Source organism: Heterocephalus glaber, unplaced genomic scaffold (assembly GCF_053883595.1).
Source record: "Heterocephalus glaber isolate CG9 unplaced genomic scaffold, H.glaber_assembly_v1.0 deba00001461, whole genome shotgun sequence".
In the NCBI taxonomy this organism is placed as follows: Eukaryota; Metazoa; Chordata; class Mammalia; order Rodentia; family Bathyergidae; genus Heterocephalus; species Heterocephalus glaber.
The window spans coordinates 35,143,308-35,164,676 of record NW_028258308.1 but is presented as its reverse complement, the minus strand read 5'-3'; the positions used below and the strand labels follow the sequence as shown (position 1 = coordinate 35,164,676).

Here is a 21,369-nt window from a genome sequence, read left to right as displayed (position 1 = left end):
TTCTGCTGTGTCCTCATGTGGTAGAAAGATTGAGAGCTCTGAGGTCTTGTCCATTTGCAAGGAGAGCAATCACATCCTGGGGATTCTACCCTCATGACCCCATCTAAACTGAAATACCTCCTATATGGCCTTATCCCCCACTACCATTACATGAAGACTTAAACATAGGAATTTGTGGGGGGATATAAAAATTTAGTCCATAGTATAATGTGAGCATTTTAATTTTAAAAAATAAATATAAGCAGGGGATGGTGGTACATACCTGTAATCCTATAACTTTGGGAGAAGGAGGCAGGAGGATCACAGTTTGCCTAGCCTGGTCAACTTAGTGACTTAGTGAGACGCTATCTCAAAATAAAAAAAAAAAGAAAAGGACTGGGGATCATAGGTCAGTACAAAAGCCTTTGGTTTATCCTCAATACTGGAAAAAAAGATGAAAATAAACATGTACCTATGTATATATTCCTTATGTACCTAGGAAGTGAAATACTTTTCCTTTTGTGCTTTCCCATTCTCTTGTGCATGGACCTATTGATGCAATGCTGCGGCACCCAGGGTCTGTAGGATGGCAGTGCAGACGTGATGAGTGATAGGAGAGCATTAAAGAGTACTTCCTGGGGTTAGCTTGACAGGCTTGACACCCAGGCCCAGGGCAGCACTCATAGCCCAGGTCTAAGCCACTACCCAGGCTGTGCTCCTGCTGCAAGGGTGATGCCCTGGAACAGAGGGGCCAATATTTTCTGATTCTTGTTTTCTTCCATCGCTCTGTAGTTAAGGTGTGAATCGTGTGGATCAAGTTGTAATTCTGGCTGTGCGGTCATTGCTGAATGTCAGTGTTTGAGGCTTTCAAGTGTTCATCATTGACTTACTCTTTTTTTTTTTTTTTTTTGGTACCGGGGATTGAACTCTGGTCCTTGCGCTTGCACAGCAGGCAGCGAAACCACTGAGCTAAATCCCCGGCCCTTTCATTGACTTACTCTTAATTCCCAGTGCTTCACTTTGTTTTCCTTGGCCCTGTATTTAATGTTGTTGGTTTAACATTTGAGGCCCATTCAAAAAGCTAACTTGGTAATGTGGATTTCAAAGGTGCAGAATTTCGGGAATATTGAAGATTTTACCATCCCTATTCTTTAGAACGAAGAGAATGAGCTTGCGTTCAGGAAGGGTGGGTTTTAAACAGTGCACCGTTATTTAGTCTGTGTTTAAGGGTTTGTGTTGCCTGCATCATGTGCCCGAGGAGATGCGCCTCTTGATGTCTTGTCTGCAGGGAAAACTCAGGAATCACCCAGGCCCTGCCCTGAGCCTTTGCGGGGTGGCCAGGCAAGGGTGAGGATGGGCGTTTGTGTTTCAGAGCTCCCAGCAGCCGCCCAGTGACATTCAAAGGGCTGCGTTTAGAGCTGGTCCTAAGATTGTGATCTAGGTCACTGCCTCTGAGTTTGGCATATTGTTATTCCAAATCCAAAATGAAGATTTTTTTCTTTTAGAAATACATATTCTGTTTTCTTAGTAATAATGTTAATGCAGTTTTTCTTTTGCTATAAAGCTATTTAGTAAAGTTAAGCCAGAATCCCTTTTCAGCCTAGGGAATAGGTTAATAAAAACAAATATAACTCACTGGTTCATTTTGGCCTAGTTCCACCAGTGCTATAGATTAAAAGTGCTTTGTATTTCCCAGCCTCACCTCTTCATCCTGCTTTTGTTATTCTACCTTAATTTTCTTACCTTGGATCAGTGAATGTGGTACTTTTCACATAACGTCATTCACCAGTTCTAATCCTTTAATTCCTTTCACGCAAACTCGATGATATCTCTGTGGTGCCATTACTTTTACTGAGCACTAGCTCCGAGTTACTCGGGGAGGATTCGTTTTCAAGGTTTGGCATCTGACTGGCCCAGATCACAACACCCAGCACTACCCGCTGCTCGATTATTACACAGAGGGGACCTGATGGTATGGTGGAAACCCGAACAATGGCTGTCAGGGGTCGTCATCAGGAACAGGCTTGGACTGGGGGTCTGGCCTGGGGCCTCTGCATGCCAGCCCGGGTCTCAGGTTGCAGAAGATGGAAGTGGCTCTGGTGTTTTACTGGGCCAGGATCTCTGCTGTGTACTAGACTTCATTGCATACCTTTAGATGGAAGAGCCAGTCCAATAACTTCCCATTTCCCAACCGGGAAATAATTCTGGGAAGATGTTTGGCTCTGTTGGTTCAGTGCAAAGAGCTGCTTTGCTGGCTAACAGGAACCAGCAGACATTTGGCATGTGGAGATGTGTGTGCATGCATGCACACACCCAAAGGCTCATGGGGCTTATCCTTGCCAAGTATGTATCAGGCATGAGACTCCTGGCATTTTCACTTGAGAAATTTTCAGAACAAGTTCCTAAAAGACTCCCAATGGGCTGCTTAAAGGTTAGGCTCCTTTCCTCCCCCCACAGCCACCACCAGCAGCAGCACATGTCTCCTGTGAGTGCTACCACACTCTCTCTCAGGGATGCTTAGAAACAAAGCAGATATCACCAGTCCAGCCTCATATACCAACCAATCTCTGGGGAGTTAGAATCACAAAAGAGTCGGGGAACTGAAATATGGTGGTGTCCTTGGATCAGGGAAAAAATCAAACATTCCAGGACTGTTTCCCTAAGGAAGTGCCACTTGATTCATTGAAGGACACTCTTAGATCCCTCTGGTCCCCTCTTGGGTACTTTCATCCTCCTATCCAAAGTCTATACCTCTATCTCCTAGTACTCAGCCAATTCTCAGACATTTCCTTGAAGTAATCAAAGACAGTATCAAGGTCAGAACAGAGAGAACCTCATGAAGCAAAACCACTTCTTGTTTTTGTTGGATGGGCTCCCACAGGTGGAGTGATCTCCATGCTAGAAGGTGCATGTATGGGTCGCTTGCTCTGTTGTGCTCTTCAAAGACAGTGATAGCTTTACCACCTCCCCTTCCCTGTGTCTCTTGTTCTAGTCTTTTCATGAGTTCTTAGAAACAACAGTGACAAAACAGCACAAAAGGGGGAGTATTAGCTATAGATATTTCCAGAGAAGGAATCTGTATATTTGCCCTTGTTGAAGGACTGCACAAATTCTGAGTGAATTTTGAATTGATTTTGGATAAGGAAGAAGGGTAATGTGCTGCCTCTCCTTTGAATTCTATAAATGTCAAGTTGAAAGTAACCACAGGACTTTGATCTGCCCAACCCACTGCCTCACTCAGGAATCTTGCCAATAGCATCCCTGAAAGATGCTGCTTCAGTCTGTCCTATATCTCTTTGGTAATGGAGGATCTCCTTTCTAAAACCAACACTTTAAAAAAATTAAATTTTATCTTTAATTGATAACATTAAAAATAAAAGTACATATGAATGGGGTGTCATGTTTCAATACATACTCACATTGTATACCCATAATGTTTAATCATGTTAATGTTTAAATTAGGTTAAACATATCTATTTCCTCATTTATCATTTCTATATAGTTAAAACATTCAAAATCCTGTCTCCTAGTTTTGGAATGTACAGTACATGGTTGTCTACAATCATCCTACTGTGAAAAGCACACTCCATACCCAGGATCACTCTTTCCCCATCTCTCCTCCATCCTGTTCTTCCTAGCCTCTGGTAACTATCATTCCCCTACCAGCTTCTAAGAGATCAACTTTTTTTTTTTATATTCCATGTATGAGAGGATCATATGGTACTTATCTTTCTGTGCATGGCTTATTACACTTAACACAATGATCTCTGTTTCCATCCATTTTGCAACAAAGAACAGGATTTCCTTCTTCTTTCTGGGTGAAATATATTCCATTGTGTTATACACTACATTTTCTTTATCCCTTCATCTGTTTCTGGCCACCTAGCTAGTTCTGTATCTTAGCTATTTTGAATAGTGCCATATAATATATATGTGAGGCATCTCTTTGGTTAAAATGTCTTTAGTTAAAATCAGCACTTTAAAGGTGAAGTTTACATATAGTAAGTGTACACATTTTAAGTTTGCAGCTAGACAAGTACGTATTTTTTGCATTTAAGTATTGTACTAATTTATATTTATTTATGTCTTATAACCACTACTCCCAATGAGATATAGAAAATTTCCCAGGAAGTTCTCATGACCCTCTGTAAGACCATCTCAGATTTTTCCTCCCACCCCAGGTAACCAGTGATCTAATTGCTGTCACTGTAGGTTAGTTTTGTGAGTTTAAAGAAATCATAGAAATTGGATCTTCTGCTCTGTACTCTTTTTTGTTTGTTGTCTTTTTGCACAGGATGTTTTTTAGATTCTTCTGTTTTCCAGTCAAGGGACTAAACTCTGATGTTCATCCTGTATTGTAACCTGACGGCACCCAGTTGATGCCTCTTCTGCTTATGCTGTGGTTAGTGAGGGGCCTGGGCAGGTTTTCTCCCCTTTGTCAGGAGTGTGAGCCTGGGAATGACGAAGTATCCTGAATTGCCTAAGATTCAGGGAATTCCTTGGTTATTGGATTTTCATTGGTAAAGCTGGGTAAGTCCTAAACAAATTGAGATGAGTTGGGTCACCCTGACTCCCTTTAGGAAGTATAAAAAGAACATTAAGGTACAGGGTAGGAGCTTCTAAACCATTAGGGTATGGGCATTTTGTGACTCTTTACCTCAAAACCTTCAGCTACAAGGGTCCCAGCTTGGGGAGAATCCTTCTGGACAAAAAACCTAGTTACAGAATTTGCTAGGGGCTTATGCATTGCTTACTCAATTTCAACTGAGTTAGAAAATTTCTTTTGCATTCTTTATAGATTAGTTTTCTATTTTATTGAGACATATTATGTTTCACTACTTTTCTGCTTTTCAAACACTATTTTAAGAACCCCAACATTGCCAACATTTAGTTTTAAATATAATTAAGGTTAGGAAATATGTATTTGAAAGCATAACAATTAATAAATCAGTGTGTTACTATTTCAAGATGCTTAGTTTGATGAATTGAGCTTGATTATTTTTATGTCAATTTAATTTTTAAAATCCAAGCAATTTGTAATCTAAATTGCATAAGGCATTTTTCTAACAGGGCATTTCAAGAGGATGGGTGCTGTTGTAGTCAGCAGTATTTGGCGAGGGAATACATTACAGAACACATAATTTAAAAGATTATTTTATAATTACCCAAAAAGTCAAATGCAAAGGAGTACAAGAGATTAACTGCACACTAGAAGCCCAAAGGATTCAGCTGAGGGCCTAGATCCCAGCAGTTTTCCACACAAGTCCAGCTAAAGGCTTAGACTCCAAGGAAATGTCCTCTTTGAGTCCAGCCATTTGCCTAGAGCCCACAGCAATGCCTCATGTTTGTCCATATTGAGGATCTGCACCTGGAAGGCCCAAAGGCCAGTGGTGGAAGCCAGAAAACCTGCACCAGTGAGATGAAGGATTTGTGCCACCAAGCTGAGAAATCCACATTGGAGCGAGGAAGTGATGCTCACTGTGAAGATCAGAGCTCCCCTGATAAAAACAGCAGCCATTCGCAGTGATAGTGAGGCCCTGAGCGCCTCCTCTGAGGAGAACAGCCTAGTTTGCCTCAGGAAAACCATCTGCAGCAAGCTTCTCCTAGCAAATCAACAGGCCAAGATCTTCCCCTCCAGTTCTCTTTTTATGGCTATTGGTAACAATCCTCAGGTGGATCCTGCACACACAGACCATGCTGATTCAGTTTAGCTGGGCATTACAAATTGACCATTAGTCAGTCCACCACAGGTGCTAATCTGTCTTTTACATCTGAAGTAATTCATTAGGTGTATTTTATTTTATTTAATTTATTTATTTTTTTGGTACCAGGGATCAAACTCGGGTCCTTCTGCTTTCGAGGCGGGCAGCGGAACCACTGAGCTAAATCCCTGGCCCACATTAGGTGTATTTTAGCAGAACACACTCATCTGTCGATGTTCAAGTAAGCTATAATATTCCCATTTCCCTTTTGGGTAGATTTCTCTGACAGTGTACTCTGTCATGTAATTTTCCACCTAAGTTCGGAAATATGATAGTTATATGAACAGGCAGGATTTCAAGGGTAGCATTTCCCAAATACCAGTGGGGAGGATGTGGCAGTTTTAGGAGTATGTCTATGAGCCTGTACGTGTTTTACTAAGTTTGTGAATAATTTTTATGCTTATCTTCAGAGAGATGTTTCTGTGTTTTAAATTTTTTGGTTTTTAAAAATTACACAAATAATGCATGAATATATCCCTTGTGACAAAATGAGACCAATAAAGAAGTCTCCCAGGAAAAAAAGAAATTTCATATTCATTTTCGCAAGCTTTATCCCACTCTGAATGATGGTATCCTTTTAGGGTTTTTAAGCATAATTGATTTCAGCCTGTAATTTTGTCCTTTTTTTTCTAAATCAGAACTTTCATGTTAGATTATATCATTTTACTTTCTTATTTTTAAAAGTATGTTGATTCTGTATAATAGATGTACCCAAATTTAATCATTCTTCTGCAAAGTTTTTTTGGTTATTTCTGTTTCTTTTTATTGTTGTTGTTATATTAGTGTGTTAGTCAGCTTTCTCTCTTTGTGCTAAAATACCTGAGATAAACAACTTTAAAGAAGAAAAGGTTTACTTTGGCTCCTGGTTTCAGAGGTTTCTGTTCATGGTCACTTGGGTCTATTGCTTTTGGGACAGTGGCGATGCAGCACATCCTGGTGGGAGCATGTGGTAGCTGCTTACTTCATGGTGACCAGAAAGCAAAAAAGGGAGAGGAAGGGTGCAGGGTCCCAAGGACCTGTCCCCAGTGGCCAGACTTCCTTCCATCAGATCTTACCCCATGTAGGTTCCCCCACCCCCAAGTAGTTTCACAGGCTGGAGACCAAGCCTTTACTTAACATTGGGCACTTCAGATCCAAACCATAGCAATCACTGTAACATATGTATATGTTTCTGCTCATATCTGCTATTATTTCTCTAAATATCTGAATTGCTGTGTCAGTGCATAAATTAAAGTAACATTTTGATACATACTGTTAAATTGGCCTCTGAAAAGATTGTATGAATTTCCTCTCCACATCTGAGTGTTTTTAACACTTGAAAATTTTGAAGCAAAATAAAAATAGATAATTAAATTTTATGAGCTCAAGCAGCAAACTTGTAATTTTCCCTGCCTTTAACAGAATTTAATTTATTGTTATACATTTGATTCATATAAAGTTTCTCAGACAAGCTTAAGACATTTGACTTATTGATTTATTTGCTAGTTGTAATTTTGTAGACTTAACATGAGCTCAGAACTAGAATGAATCTTAGTGTTTTCCCATGACTTACTGCTAAGATGCTTCCATATAATAAATGAAAATGTGATCAGCATGGAGTAATCAAGAAATTACTTCCAACTGAAAGATCTTCCATGCTAAAGCTCAAGTTGAATTTAATTCTTTAGCATTTCTTTAGTATCTTATTTTCCATTCTTGTAACTTGTTAATTCTTTCTAAAATCATTGACTTTATATATTTTTTGGAAAGAATAACTGGATACTAAAGTGTTGCTTATATTTTATTATTTTAATGAGGTTATAGTATATACTAGTCTACCATGAAATATTTAAATATTGAAATAATTACAATAAAAGTGTTACACAGAGTAAATGAGAGGCAAGTAGTGATTTTCCTATCAGTTTGTATCACTTATTTATCCTTATCTTAATAGATCCTTTCATGTTCACAGAAACCTGTTGGCTTTGTTGGGTAGAAGTACAAGTCATGAATTCTACAGCTAGGAAGAATGTGAACTGAATTTTTTCTTTGCTCTCTTTAACTGATAGAACTTTCAGATGACAGTTGTATAGATGCTTGTCCCATATTTCAATGCTTAAAATTAATTTTAAGATTATTTTGAGAATTCTCAGTGGATCCACATTTAAGCTATGTCCTCCTGACAGGTAATTGCTGTTGTCATACTATTTCTACTTTTACTTCCTACTTACTCTCTACATCTTATTGCCAGAATGTCTTAGTTACTTTTCTTGTTGTTGAGACAAAATACCTGACACCCAAAGTTAAAGGAGGAAAGATTTATCATAGCTCAGTGTGTAGAGGTTTTAGTTCATAGTTGGTTGACTCCAAAGCAGGGTAGCATGGCAGAAAAAAATCACAGAGGAGAAACAGTCCACAGTAGGCAGAAGGCAGCAAAAGCAGCAAGCAGCAAGTGACAGGTGACACAGCAGCTCTCTTTCTGACCCTTATATTCTGTCCCGGGTGTCCACCCTTAGAGTGGGTAGCCTTCACACTCAGGGAAGGCCTTCTCATTATCCACAACCAGAACTATCAGTGAGCTAATTTAGTAATCATACACCCTTGATCCCAGCATCATACACCTAGTCCCAGCATCACACACTCTAGATCCAGCCACCTTTGAAAAGCCCCACTTATGACTGCATGAGGCTTTTGGGGACATTTTGACCCAACCACAACATAGAATAAGCTAAGGTCTTACTGTTTTATGAAATAAGGCCAAACAATGCATTTATTTATTTTCTGAATATCTTTGAGTACATACTGTATTGCTGGAACTGTGTTAATTTCTTCAAGCAAAGATGAACACAACATGGGTTTTCGAGGGGCTTCCTGACTGGTGGGGAGCTAGGTGAATGCACACATAATTGCACTTGAGCATGGAGATGTTCATGAGATAACTGAATGGGGAACAGCCAACATGAGGTGTTGTGAAACTTGGGAAGCTCTTCCTGCAGAAACATTAGCTTCTTAGGGTCCCATTGCAGTAGCAACTTAGCCTGTTTAGAAAAAAAGCAGGAAGTCCCATCTACTGCACTGCTTCTTAAATACCCAAACATGGATCATACAGACATCCCAAACATTAGGCCATCATCATTCAGATGCATTAGGCTTCAAGTATCAAAAACCTGACTAAAAGTGGCTTAGCAGTATCTATTAAGTTAGCCAGAAATCTAGGTGGGCAGATCTGTTTTGTTCAGTGATTCAGCGTATCGCTGAAGACATTGTTCTCTGACATTTCTCCACTTGCGGTGAGGACTTTCCAGATGGTGGCATGATGGCTGTACTAGCTGAAAGCTCTGTAACATTACTACCCAAGAACATGCAGCAAACCCCAAAGTTTGCATAAGGAGATCCCTCTCCAAGAACCTTCCTCTTCTCCGTCATGTCCTGTGCCCTGCCCTGTGCACCTGCTTGCCTGCTGCTGTCTGCTGTGCTCAGCTCCAGACCTGTGCCACACACACATCACACAGGAGCTGCAGCTTTGGATGACAGGGATAAATTGACCATGGAGCACGGAGACTTGCCTGTTAGGCGTCCCTTGTCATGATCAAGGTGGGAATTTTCACTTCTTATTTTAAAGCCCATTCTGTTCTTTCTTTGAGTCATAGCCTTTACAGGATAGGGTTTGGAGGACAAATCTCATCTTACCTTAGTATTAGTGATAAAGAATAAATTAATCTGACTGTAGGTTCTTTTTCTCAAGATATATTGGTAGTGAGTCCAATGATGAGTTGAAATAAGTATGTTCTTATATAATCTTGCATGTACACACTCACAACACACTCACATACACATACTCTCCCTCACACACACAGCTACAATGCCCCATAGAAACACATACACACAGGGTGGAAAGCCCCCAGCATTGAATGTTGGTTCTTTTAAGGAAGATGGGTGATAACTGCTCCTCTTCTTTCTCCTTCCTTCTGCCCCTTCTTTTATGTTTTTGAGTTTACTAGAATTTCTTCTATTGAGCATGCATTATTCCTAGAAATTTAATGAAAAAAATTTATACATTGTATTTCTAGAGATTCTTAATGTAGACTTAAAACCCTTGATCATGTTTTTTGTTATTGTTTCAGTGATGAGACAGGTACACTAGGAAATCAAGTTGGGAACAGGGAACATCCCAGACACGTTGAACTTTGGAAGACTGTGCTGTCTTCCACAGTGTCTTTTCCATCAGTAGACAGAGACTCTAAGATGATTAAACAGAATGGAATACTGCGAGTTTTAAGAATAAGGAGTTTATTTTTTCAGGTCATAGCTTCCAACTGAAGTCAAATGTGTGGAAGTGATTTTTCTGCTTCCATGTACCTGGAGAGTAGACATGCTTTGAAAAAGTGTTGGCCTCTTGTTTATTAATTTCAGAGGGTAAGCCTTTGATTTAATTAGCTTGGAGATTGACTGCTATATTCACTGATGACTTCTGTAAAATGGCCCTCCAGCCAAGGGTGTAAGGCAGACATGGACAGTGTGCACAGAAATTTTAGTTGCTGTTAAGATATCAGCATTATTGAGTGCCCTTTAGCATCTCTGAAAGCATGTATTTGGCCATTGATAGCTACCTGTGAATCTTGGTGAGCTGTGTAGCCTTAATGATGTAACTGTGTATGCCTGAGGCAACACCAACTGGGTTGCTCTTCCATCTGGTACAGCTGGACAGTGAGAGCCTTTGGTATTTCCATTAACAAAGCATGTAGGGACTATTTGAGGAATTAATTATGAGTCTGTCCAGTTGGTGTCTGAAAACCTTCTTTGACAACTTCTGATAACATCAAGAAAGCATCAATATTAAAACTTTGAGACTGGTCTCAGCACATTAATAGCCTGGAAACAATACCTGACATCCACAATTGAAAGGGGGAGAGGTTTAATCTGGCTCATGGTATCAGGGGATTCAGTGCATGGTCAGCTGGCTCCAAGACAAACATCATGGTGGCTGGGAAGCAGAGCAGACAAACAGTGTCAGAGAGGAGGAGGCGAAGGTCAAATATAGTATAGTACTCAAAGTCAAGCCCATGACCTCCCCAGACACGCCCAGAAGTGTGTTTCATCAGTACCCTGGGAGGCTCCTAAGCCAATCAAGTAGACACAATCAAGCTTAACCATCATAATGGCTTAGAAGAAAGTCTCAGAGATGGTAGCAGAGCACTCTTCTAAGCAGTGCTATGGTGCTAACAGTCTTAATGGTGTAGTGCAACATATTCTATAGGAAAACATAGATGTCAAAGATTAAAAAAAAAATTTTTATGACAAGAGTGTCACTGTATGGTTCAAGCTGTCCTCAAACTTGTAGTGATCCACCTGCCTCAACCTCCTAAGTGCTGGGACGATAGGCGTGCACCACCAAACTTGGCAAAGATTTAAAAAATGATTCAGAAGAGTCAGACTCTAAAGAAATTTTGATATTTAATCAATTAAGCATATTTTTCTAAGTATTCACAAAAGTGATAAATGATCAAAAAAATCTATAAGTAAATCTGAAAGAGCTCTTTCAATAAATACAAATAAAAATACAGGTATAGGAAAACATTGTATCATAATTTTATTGGAACTTTCTTGCCTTTCTTCCTTCTTTTCTCCCTCCTTTCTTCTTTCCTTTCTCCCTTCTTTCCTTCCTTCATTCCTTCTATCTTTCCATCCAATAAACAAAACAGAACATACAGGAAACTGCCACCTGCATGGTTGGGACATGGGGAGGGAGGTTTACTTTTTCCATATAATCTTTCATTCACTTTCTTTTTATCAAAATAGCTATTTATTTATCAAAGCTATTTTGATAAAAAGAAAGTGAATGAAACTACAAATTCAAATAGTGAAAATCCCAGTTCAAATAGTGAATGGTTATCTCTGAGGTTACTGCTTTTCAAGAACTTTTATCTGACTCTGTTAGTTGTTTTCACAAGACCTATAAGCAGCTCATTGATACCACTCTTTCATGGTTTTTCAGTGTTAAGCATCATCTGTTGACTCCCTGTCTTAGAACACAATCACTCATCTTTTGCCCTCTGCTGTTCAACACCCACACTCACCTTTCTTGTGTCCCACCCTCCACTTACTTCACCATGTTTGGTAGGTCAGTATCTACCCTTTGTTATGTCTGTGCAAGTGATATTCATAGATGCATCAGAGAACACAATGATTACTTTCCTTGTGTGTCCTTAATTAAAAATTGAGTTTTATTTTTTTGATTGCTGGATTTTATATGCATACTTTTTGGTAATTCAGCCTCAAACTCTTTGACTAGGCAGATCTAGTTACCCCTTTTCTTCTCCTGCCACGACTGTGTGCGTGAGTGTTACCCTAGTTTCACTTTCAGCTAATAGTTTAACATTTACATTCACAATCATAAGTTCCCTTGGGGCTTATTTTATCTTTGAAACTCCAGAGTTCCCAGCTTAATGTTTTCTAAACAGTAGGTCTCAGTAATATCATGATTTTTAGAAATGGCTGGTGTTCTCAGTTCCTAGTGTTGTCTCCTGTTTCCAGGTGTATTGTCTGCAAGAGTAACCACCTTAACTTGGTTTTTAGTAACTAAAAATAAATGCTTTCAACTGCCTTGAGAGATACTCCCAAGCCTTCAGAGTTAAGCAGCCTTCTTGTGAAGATTTCTTGTTGGAGTTCAGCAGAGCATTATGAGCCTCTCAGAGTTGGCTTTGGCATCCCATAGATGCCATCTCAGTGCCTGTTTTTCTAGGTAGAGGCCAGTGCCTTAGGCTGAAAACTATTGCTCCTGCTTACCTTCCATCTTGTTCTCCTCTCAACAACACTGAATTCCAACTTTTTCTGATTGTTGGAAGAAACAATTGGTTTTGTGCGTGCATTTTAGAAGCTGCCAGAAGTACTTTAATTTGCTTTCTGCTTACTATAGACAGCTGTAACAGGGAGGTAGCACTCTTTAATGAAGATCTCAAACACTAGAAGTTGTTTGAGCTTTATGAGACACACGATTTAATTCAAAGCAGGAAATGGCATAATTCAGAAAGGTCACCTCGACTTTAATGACAGCTGAGGTGACTTACAGTCGGATAACATATGAACTATCACTTTCTTATGTCATGGTTAGTGAATTTCTTTATAAGTTTTAACATCTTTTGACCATGGAAGTTTTTGGTTTAGGTGAGTAAAAAGCTCTATAGTAAAACCTTTTAGTAATAGGAAAGTTCTCATCTCTTTTTTACAAGTGAATCTCAAGAAATACTGTGGAGAGAATTTGTAGTTTGTGTTAAAACTTAGAATGTGGTCAGTTTTCCCAGGGACCTTCAGCATCAGCTGATTATTCTTTCTAGCTGCGTTGGTCTTACTATTCTGTATGCTTTATTTCACAGCTCAGAGAAATTCACACAGAACCCAAATGAAGAAAGTGATTTTGATTTTCAAGTAATTTTGATGTTTTCTTACTTAACAGGAGCCTCACTGTCTGATTTTATATTTTCTTTTCATAGATAGAAAGTGTGTGTTTTAATGTTTTCACAGTCTCACCAGATGGACTAAGAAATAAAAAGGAAAGTGAGACTCTGAGGGGAAAGTAGAAGCCTAAGCTTATGGTAAGAAGTGGGTAGAATCTTGAAAAACAGACAATATTTTTTAGAAAGTTAAATGAGCAAGAAAAAACTTGCAACAAAACTTGAAATAATAAGTTGCAATCAGAACTCCTAAGCTTTTGAAGTGGGCCTCTGTATTATTAATATTCCTATAGGAAACACAGGTATTTCACAAAGGAATTTATTGCAGGAATTGGCTATGTAGCTCAAGGTTGAAGGGCTGGTGGAGCAAAGGAAGGAAGGAGAGGGATGCACTAAATCACACCTCTCTGGGCTGGAGAAGCAGAGGGGAAGTAGCATTCCCCTGGGTGCGCAGGCCAGCTGTCTCTGAGTCTGCTGCTGGATGCTCCTTCTCTCCCCTCCCACCTTCCAGTCTCCCTACAGAGCTTTTATTGATAGGACCTAATTGCAAGCCAGTTGTCCAGGGAACATGAGTAATGAAGTGCTAAAGTGCTCAGGGTCTCAGCCCAATGCAGTACAGAGCAGAACACATAAGAGTAGGAATGGAGTTGAGCAACTGATAAAGGAATGGCCAGTGCAGCCTCAAGAGGCCTGAGGTCACTGTGCTCTTTAGGAAGCCAGGTTTATCTGAAAGTACTATAATCTTATGCAAACACCATTGTTAATACTAAGCCTTGTGTTTGAAATCCCAAAAGAAGTTGTACCAGGAGGCATTTTGTATATTTGGAAGCAATTAATCTTTACTAGAAGGCCCTCTACCTTGAATTCTTTGCTTTAGTGATGAATTTATATAAAACACTGATGCACTAATCCATTTAGATAGTTTTTTCTCTTTTTTAAGAGCAAAATATCCTATGTACATCATGATATTTTCACCCTCATAGGAATTTGGAATTGATATATTTCAAGTCATTGAAAATAGGAATGTAAAAAACAAATGATGTGATTGCGTATATTGTTGGTCCAGCATGTGAATGCTTAGGGGACTGCTCTGATCCCTGAGGGTAGTGTCTTTAAGTGGCAGTTCCTCCATGGGTTCTTGAGGCACCTGTTGCAGTGATGACAAGTTTCTGCAGGTTTACTCTCACTGCATTGAAGTGAGTTATGCCATCTACTGATGATTGTGATTACCCCAGTTCTGTGTACCTGAGATCTATTTAAGAAAGGGAAAAACAGAGGAAGACGTATGCTCAGACATGAATTACCTAGTTTAAGAGATTCAAACCAAGTTTTGTGTGATATCATTGGAGGAAAAAAAGGTCAGAGTTGGGGGGAAGATGACTAGTTCAAACCTGTGAAGCAATGATATCTGTCTTAGTTACTTGATAATTATTTGTGGAATATCTGTGGAATATTGTCTGTGGAATATCCAAGTGAATATTTCTAGAAGGCTCTTAGATGCCTGGTAGAAGCTTCAGGTTGGGGTTTGGATGACCTATACATTTAGGATTTAGTTAAAATTTGAGCAGGGGTACTGCTCAAATAAATCTAGAATAAATCTCTAGGGCCGGGGATTTAACTCAGTGTTTTCGCTGCCTGCTGTGCAAGCGCAAGGACCCGAGTTCAATCCCTGGTACCAAAAACCCCACAAAACCCCAAAATAGATAAATAAATAAATAAATAGAATAAATCTCTAGAAAGGAATCCTTCACGAGAATTCCCAAAAAGGAATTAATCATCCCTCCTGGCCCTCTCCTTCTCCAGTCATATTAGATGTTGTCATGGCTTGTGTCTAGATGTCCCCCCCAAAGCCTCATGTGATCATAGGTTGGACTTTTTCAGAGGTAGCTGGATCTAGAGTGTGTAATGCTGGGATTGATTCATGGTACAATGCTAGGCTCAAGGGCACTAAGATTAAAGATGTGAGTACTGCCCACCCTAAGTAGTTTGGATAAAAGGGCCAGAAAGATGCTGTTAAGATCCCTTGTTGCTTTTGCTACCTTGTGCATGCCATGAAATGTTTTTCTCCTCTGTGATGCCCCTCTGCCATGTGCCACTCTGCCTTGGAGCCAGCCAACTATGGACTGAAACCTCTACAAACTGTGAGCCAAATAAACCTTTCCTCCCTTAAGGTGCGGGTGTCAGGTATGTTGTCTCAGCAATAAGAAAAGTAACTAAGACAGATGTCATTGCTTCACAGGTTTCAAATCAGAATTGGTGGTGTTGGTCTAAAGCATCACTAATGTATATCAGGCCCCTGTTTAGTCCATTGCATGAATTTCATCTGTAAGTGACTGTGAAGAGGATGACTGGAAACTTAAACTCCAGCGTGGAACCTTTGGACTTGGCAGGAGGGTCTCCTGTGGCTCTCCTCTAGCCGTGCTGCTTCACACAGGGTGAGGGGTCCAAAGGCCAAGGTCTTATTCCCACTGGTGGCCACAGAGCCCATGCCTCTGTTTGGAGGATGCCACCACATCCAAGTACCCAGACCCCACAGCTCCTTGCCCCAGTGGCCTGGTTGCACTTCCAGAACCTGAGCTGGCTTCGATCCTGGTTTTCCTAAGGGCAGACTGGGCTGTGAGTGCATACCCTGGGGCTTGATGGTTGGCCATGGCATGACTGCAGTGGTGTGGACTGTGAAAGCAAAGCTGTACCAGGGGTGTTGAACATTTTTTCCTATCAATACTAACATTCCATGTTACCCCAGAAAGAATGGCAATCATCAAAAAATAAAAAAATAACAAATGCTGGCAAGGGTGTGGTAAAAAAGGAACATTCCTACATTAATGGTGGAAATGTAAACTAGTACAGCCATAATGGAAATCAGGATGGAGGTTTCTCAAAGAACTAAAACTAGAAATTTCATATGACGCAGCTATCCCCCTTCTAAGTGTCTTCCTCAAAGAGCTTAAGATTTTATACCACAGCGATACATGCATACCAACTTTAATAGCAGCACAATTCATAATAGCTAAATCCTGGAAGCAGCCTATATACCCATCAACAGATGATTGGATAAAGAAAATGTGGTGTCTATATATAATGGAATACTGCTCAGCTATTGAGACAATTGTTTTATTTGTGTGTGTGTGTGTGTGTGTGTGTGTGTGTGTATTCTTGAGACAAGGTCTCACTATGTAGTTCGGGCTGGCTTTGAACCCACTATGTAGCCCAGGCTGACCTCAAACTTGTGGTGATCCTCCTGCCTCAGTCTCCCAAATGCTGGGATTACAGGCATGTTCCACCACACCCAGCTTATTGAGATATTTATAGGAAAATGGATGCACCTGGAAAATATAATGTTGAGTGAAATAAATCAGACACACAAGCTTGAACACCATATGGTATCTCTCATTTGAGTAGGGCAAAGGACAAACTAAGAGAAAAAGAAAAGAAGGATAGAAGGAGGCAAGAGGATAGATCTCACATAGATGGGAAGGGGTCTAGGGGACCAAGGGTGAGGGGTGAGGGAAAGATGATAGGAAAATAGATAAAGATATGCCAGGTATAGGATCCTAATAACCTCAGAGAATGTGGATATTATATGCCATAAACATGAACTAAGATTAATAATAACAAGATTGACAAGGGGGAGAGGGGAATTAGAGGAGTAGGGATGGAGGGGAGGGAAGGGACTGAAAAAAAGAAACAAGCTGTATTATGTACTTGTACCAACTCCCAAATATGATTGTAAAATGCATATACTGCAAACATGTACTAATAAATTAAAAAAAGAAAAGCTTTACCAAAGGCTTGTTAAAAGCAGCAAGATATTTTATTTGTGCTACTGCAGTGGGGGGGTGGGTGAGAGAGAGAGAGAGAGAGAGAGAGAGACACTTTAGTATAAAACTGAGTTCAGCTCTGTATGCAGCAGATAGCGGGAGATTTATAGTCAACCAGCAGAGCAAGGAGGTCTCCTGGGTGGAAAATCAGAGAACATCAAAAGTAGTGGGGTTCTCACTACAGACAGGCCATGGACTTGGTTATCAGATATGTAGGAGACCAGGAACTTGGTCAGATATCCAGGGTAGGAGATTCTTGCTCAACTGGTGTAGCAGAATTCTTTGCTAAAACTGGGCTCAGCAGGCCTAGGCTAGTTGTGAAGGGCTTTAGAGAGTCTGACTAACATTTGGCCAAGGAGGCAGTGTTGTTGGGACTGAACCTAGGCTTGTGGTTGGGGTGTCTGTATCTGTGTGCATAGGCTGGTCCTTGCAGTGAGGACCAGGGCCAGGGGAGGAGGGTGAAGGAACCAGATAACACCACATTCTGGGTTAGGACTCTGCAGGATTTGAGAGTTTTCCATCTGCACCTGGCCTGTCAGCTCTGGGCTTCTTGGAGGAATTTGAAACACTGGTGCCAGCAGGGATGAGGCAGAGGTGGTCTGTGGAGAGTCTAGCAGAGGGAGAACCTCAGAGGCAGTGCGGTGGGGGAACCTGGGGCACCTGGGCCACCTGGGCCTTGGGGAAAGGAGAAAGTGGATGGTTACCCTGTGGTGGACCTGGGTGACGGAAGGGAAGGTTCGAGGGGCTGCGTGAGGGTGAGCTAGCAAGCCCATGCCAAGCCCCAAAGAGAATCATCATCTTTGGCAAAAATGATATTAATTTTTAACATGTTACAGTTATTCAGCTTGGACTGTGGCTTTACACACACGAGCACTTTTAATCACAACTGTATTAAATGCAAGGGTGGAAGGAGAAAACATTTAACAACTTGTTAGATTGATTTATAGCTTTTAGGTATGTGATATGCAGGCTTCTATTTGTACTCTTGCTTCAGGCCCTGCACATGTTAGGAAGGGGACTTCAGAGGTATTGACTGGCCCACAGCGTGGGCTTAATGAGGGCACATGAGAAATTTCCATGCCTAGGGGTAAAATAGACATGCTTGATGAACTTGTATAGTTGAGAGAAGGATGCATGGTGTAGAATTGATTAAGAGGTAAGCAGAGGACTCTTGAAGAAAAATAATGGGAAAAGAGGGAAGACAATGGGCCCAGGAGTTAGTTGGAGAGCTCTCTAAGTTACAGCCTGTTCCTCTGAACTGGGTAGATCTGGATGCCTGCAAAGTTAAGTGTGGCTAGTTTCTTGGTTTGGAATTTATCTTCAGGTGAAAGGAGTCTTTCCCTATTACCAGCACAATTCTTCCAAATTTTTAGTTCACTTATATGAACTTAGAGGGAAATAAATGACCTGATGGAGTTGTGTGGATAATAAAAGTAACAGTGAATTCTGCAGTCGCTAGGTGATGCTATAGAAGGCAGTGCTCTGGTCTACATTGCTTCTTCTCAAAAATTTTAACTTTTGTTGGAGGTATTTTTGGTAGGATCATATTTTTTTAGGTCACATAGTTTCATAATAAAGTTTCTCTTTTAAAATAGAAATTACCTTTGGAGACATTTTGGGGAAGCACTTCTCTTTTCCAAACCAAGGGAGGCATTCTGTCTTCCTGAGCAGAACAGTGTTTCTGCATCATTACTTTCTTTCTTTTTTTTGGTACCGGGCATCGAACTCGGGTCCTTCCGCTTGTGAGGCAGGCGGCAAAACCACTGAGACAGATCCCCGGCCCTCCGCATCATTACTGTGCTGAAGCTGGCTGGCATTTTTGTGAGTGTCCTTGAAAGTACAGGAGTGATCCATTCATTCAGCAGAATCTGGATCATAGCAGGGGCAAGGACCTCTCTAGTTCTTTCCCATGAGTCAGTCTGAAGCTCTGGTCCCCTTCTGTAGTTTTCAGCTTTAAATAAGTGATCCAACCTTTGTCCGGAAAGTGGAATGAGTGGTATGTGTTGCCTTCGGGTTTCCCTGGTTTGTGTGGGAATAATGGAAGATGTGTATGTGCCCCTGCAGGAGAGGGGCACACAACACATCCTGTAAAGTATGTTCCTCCTCTGCCTATTGCTATTTCAAATTCAGCCTCTGTCATCAGCAGTCTGGTGTCATTTGCCAGTATTAATTTTATTCCATTTGTATTCCAAGCTGCAGTTCCCCTTACCGTGTATTTTAGTGCTAAAGTTCTATTTGTCAGCTGCTTTTTAAAGAAGCAAATAGATTTGTCAGCCTTCAGTAAACATGAAGTAACCCAGAGAAATGCAAGTTTGACTTAAAGTTGTTAAGCGTAAGACACAGGGAAGATGACTGCACAAACTAATGAACCAACCACACACAAATTAGTCACGTTTTTATGGATTTACCACAGGTTGATTGCTTTCTATTTCTTTAAAAACCTCAGTTCCAACTTTTGTTGTAGTGATCATTCCCCTGGCGTCGAGGGAAGCGAAGTCACTGAGTTGTTTCCTGAGCCACAGCCAACACCTTTAAGAAGCTGCCTGACACTGACACTTGCGTTGTGGGCGAGGGCAGCCCCAGTACCGCAGTTTAGGTCTGTCATGGTTCCAAGTTGACTATTTCCTCCTGTTTTCCATCTGACTTCTAGGCCTAGGGGAGAAGCTACAAGACAAAATCACTTTTTTAATCTTCAGAGAATTTTAGTTTGGGAGACTAAAATAGAAAATGTATTAATTCAGTAGTGAGTATGCAAGGGGTAGGGGCAGGTAGTATTTTGTGTGCATCTTGGAAGTTTCTAGGAAATGCTTTTTAGAACAGCAAATGTAGGAAGTGTTTCTAGAAAGCTAGGCTCCTTGAACTTTCCTCTCTACTAAAGAGGGATCTCCCACTATTGAAAATAGCCCTGCCCTTGCAAACTCAATGAATTTTGATGGGTGTACAAGAACTTCACACTTTAAGAAAGTATGTTGGTGCTCCTCTTTTTCCTCCTTCTTCGCATTCCCCTTCCCTTTCCTCCTCCTCCCCTCCCCCTCCTTCTTTTATTTTTTGAGACAGGGTCTCACTATGTAGTTCAGACTAGCCTCAAACTCAGAGCCCACACTGGCCTCAAACTCATTGCAATCTTCCTGGCTCAGCCTCCTGGATGGTGCGATTCCAGGCATCCACTACCCTGCCTAGTTTGAAGCTGTATTGCTTCTTAATACCTGACTATAAATAGCCCTTGCTTAGATTTTGCAGGGTTCTTCTTTTCATACTAGAGATTACATGTGCAAGGAATCCTATCTTTATCCTTTTCTCTCCTTCCTTCCAACATGGAGATTCCAGTAGCAGCTCGGCTATATAGTGAACCTGTAAACATGCATCTTCTAGGTATCATGAATGACAGGCTTATTATAATTGGGGTCAGGTTCAAGTCCTATTGCTATTACAACACAACCTGAATGGACCTCCATAGTGGCCACAAAAGAGTGCAGACACTCTGTTGTTTTTAGCTGTGTACTTTACAGATATACACCAGAGACGGAACTTAGCCTTCTCCATTCTCTGAAGCACTAGAGCAGGCTTTGCACCTGTAAACCAGTGCTTCTGTGCTCCGCATTTTGGGGCCCTACTGTAGTGTACCCACAGTGAGCCAGATCCAGAGTCACTCATGTGCCCCCTGGCATTTAGCAGACAGCCACTGATGTTGAGGCCACTTTATCAAAACCTCTGTACCTGGTCCTTGTAGTTAATTCTAGACCTCCTTTGATTTTGTTTTGTTTTGCTTTTTTGTTTTGTTTTCCAGTACTAGGGATTGAACCAAGGGCCTTGTTAGGCAAGCAGCTATACCTCTAGCCCTTTTAAATTTTATTTTAAGACAGGATCTTGCTAAGTTCCCCAGGCTCAAACTTGGCAATCCTCCTGCTGTATCCTCCCTAGTAGCTGGGATTACAACTGTGTACCATGGTGCATGTATTCCCCTCAGTCTCTAATTTTACAACTTCATCTCAACCTCTTGATTCCTATGCATTGGACTCTAGCAGTTTCTCTCTTAGGTAAACGGCCTTGATTCTCTGTTATATTATAGGTGAAACTTTATGTTCTAACTCCATTTTATGGGTTTCAGTTCCCATCATTGACCATTGACCAAGTCAGACCCTTCTGAGCAGCAACTACTTCAATGCGATGAATTGCCCTTCTCAAATTCTCTGTCTTCCTTTTTTTTTTTTTTTTTTTTTAACTTAATGATTCCTTTCTTTTGCCAACCAGCAGCTTTATATGCTATTACAATTCAGGGTGTGAATGAGTATTCTTTTTGATGCTAAATGTCAAATATAGCAGATGCCAAATAAACATGTATGTATTCATTTTTACATGTTAATTATTCATTGCTGA

General features: G+C 40.7%; 1 protein-coding gene and 1 pseudogene across 24 annotated transcripts in view; one reads left to right on the top strand and one right to left on the bottom strand.

Moving 5' to 3' along the window:
- Nucleotides 1-21,369, top strand: part of Pofut3 (protein O-fucosyltransferase 3) — a 431,777-nt gene that overhangs the window by 68,903 nt on the left and 341,505 nt on the right. The window lies entirely within an intron of this gene.
- Nucleotides 1-21,369, bottom strand: part of LOC147826794 (YTH domain-containing protein 1 pseudogene) — a 34,919-nt pseudogene that overhangs the window by 12,835 nt on the left and 715 nt on the right.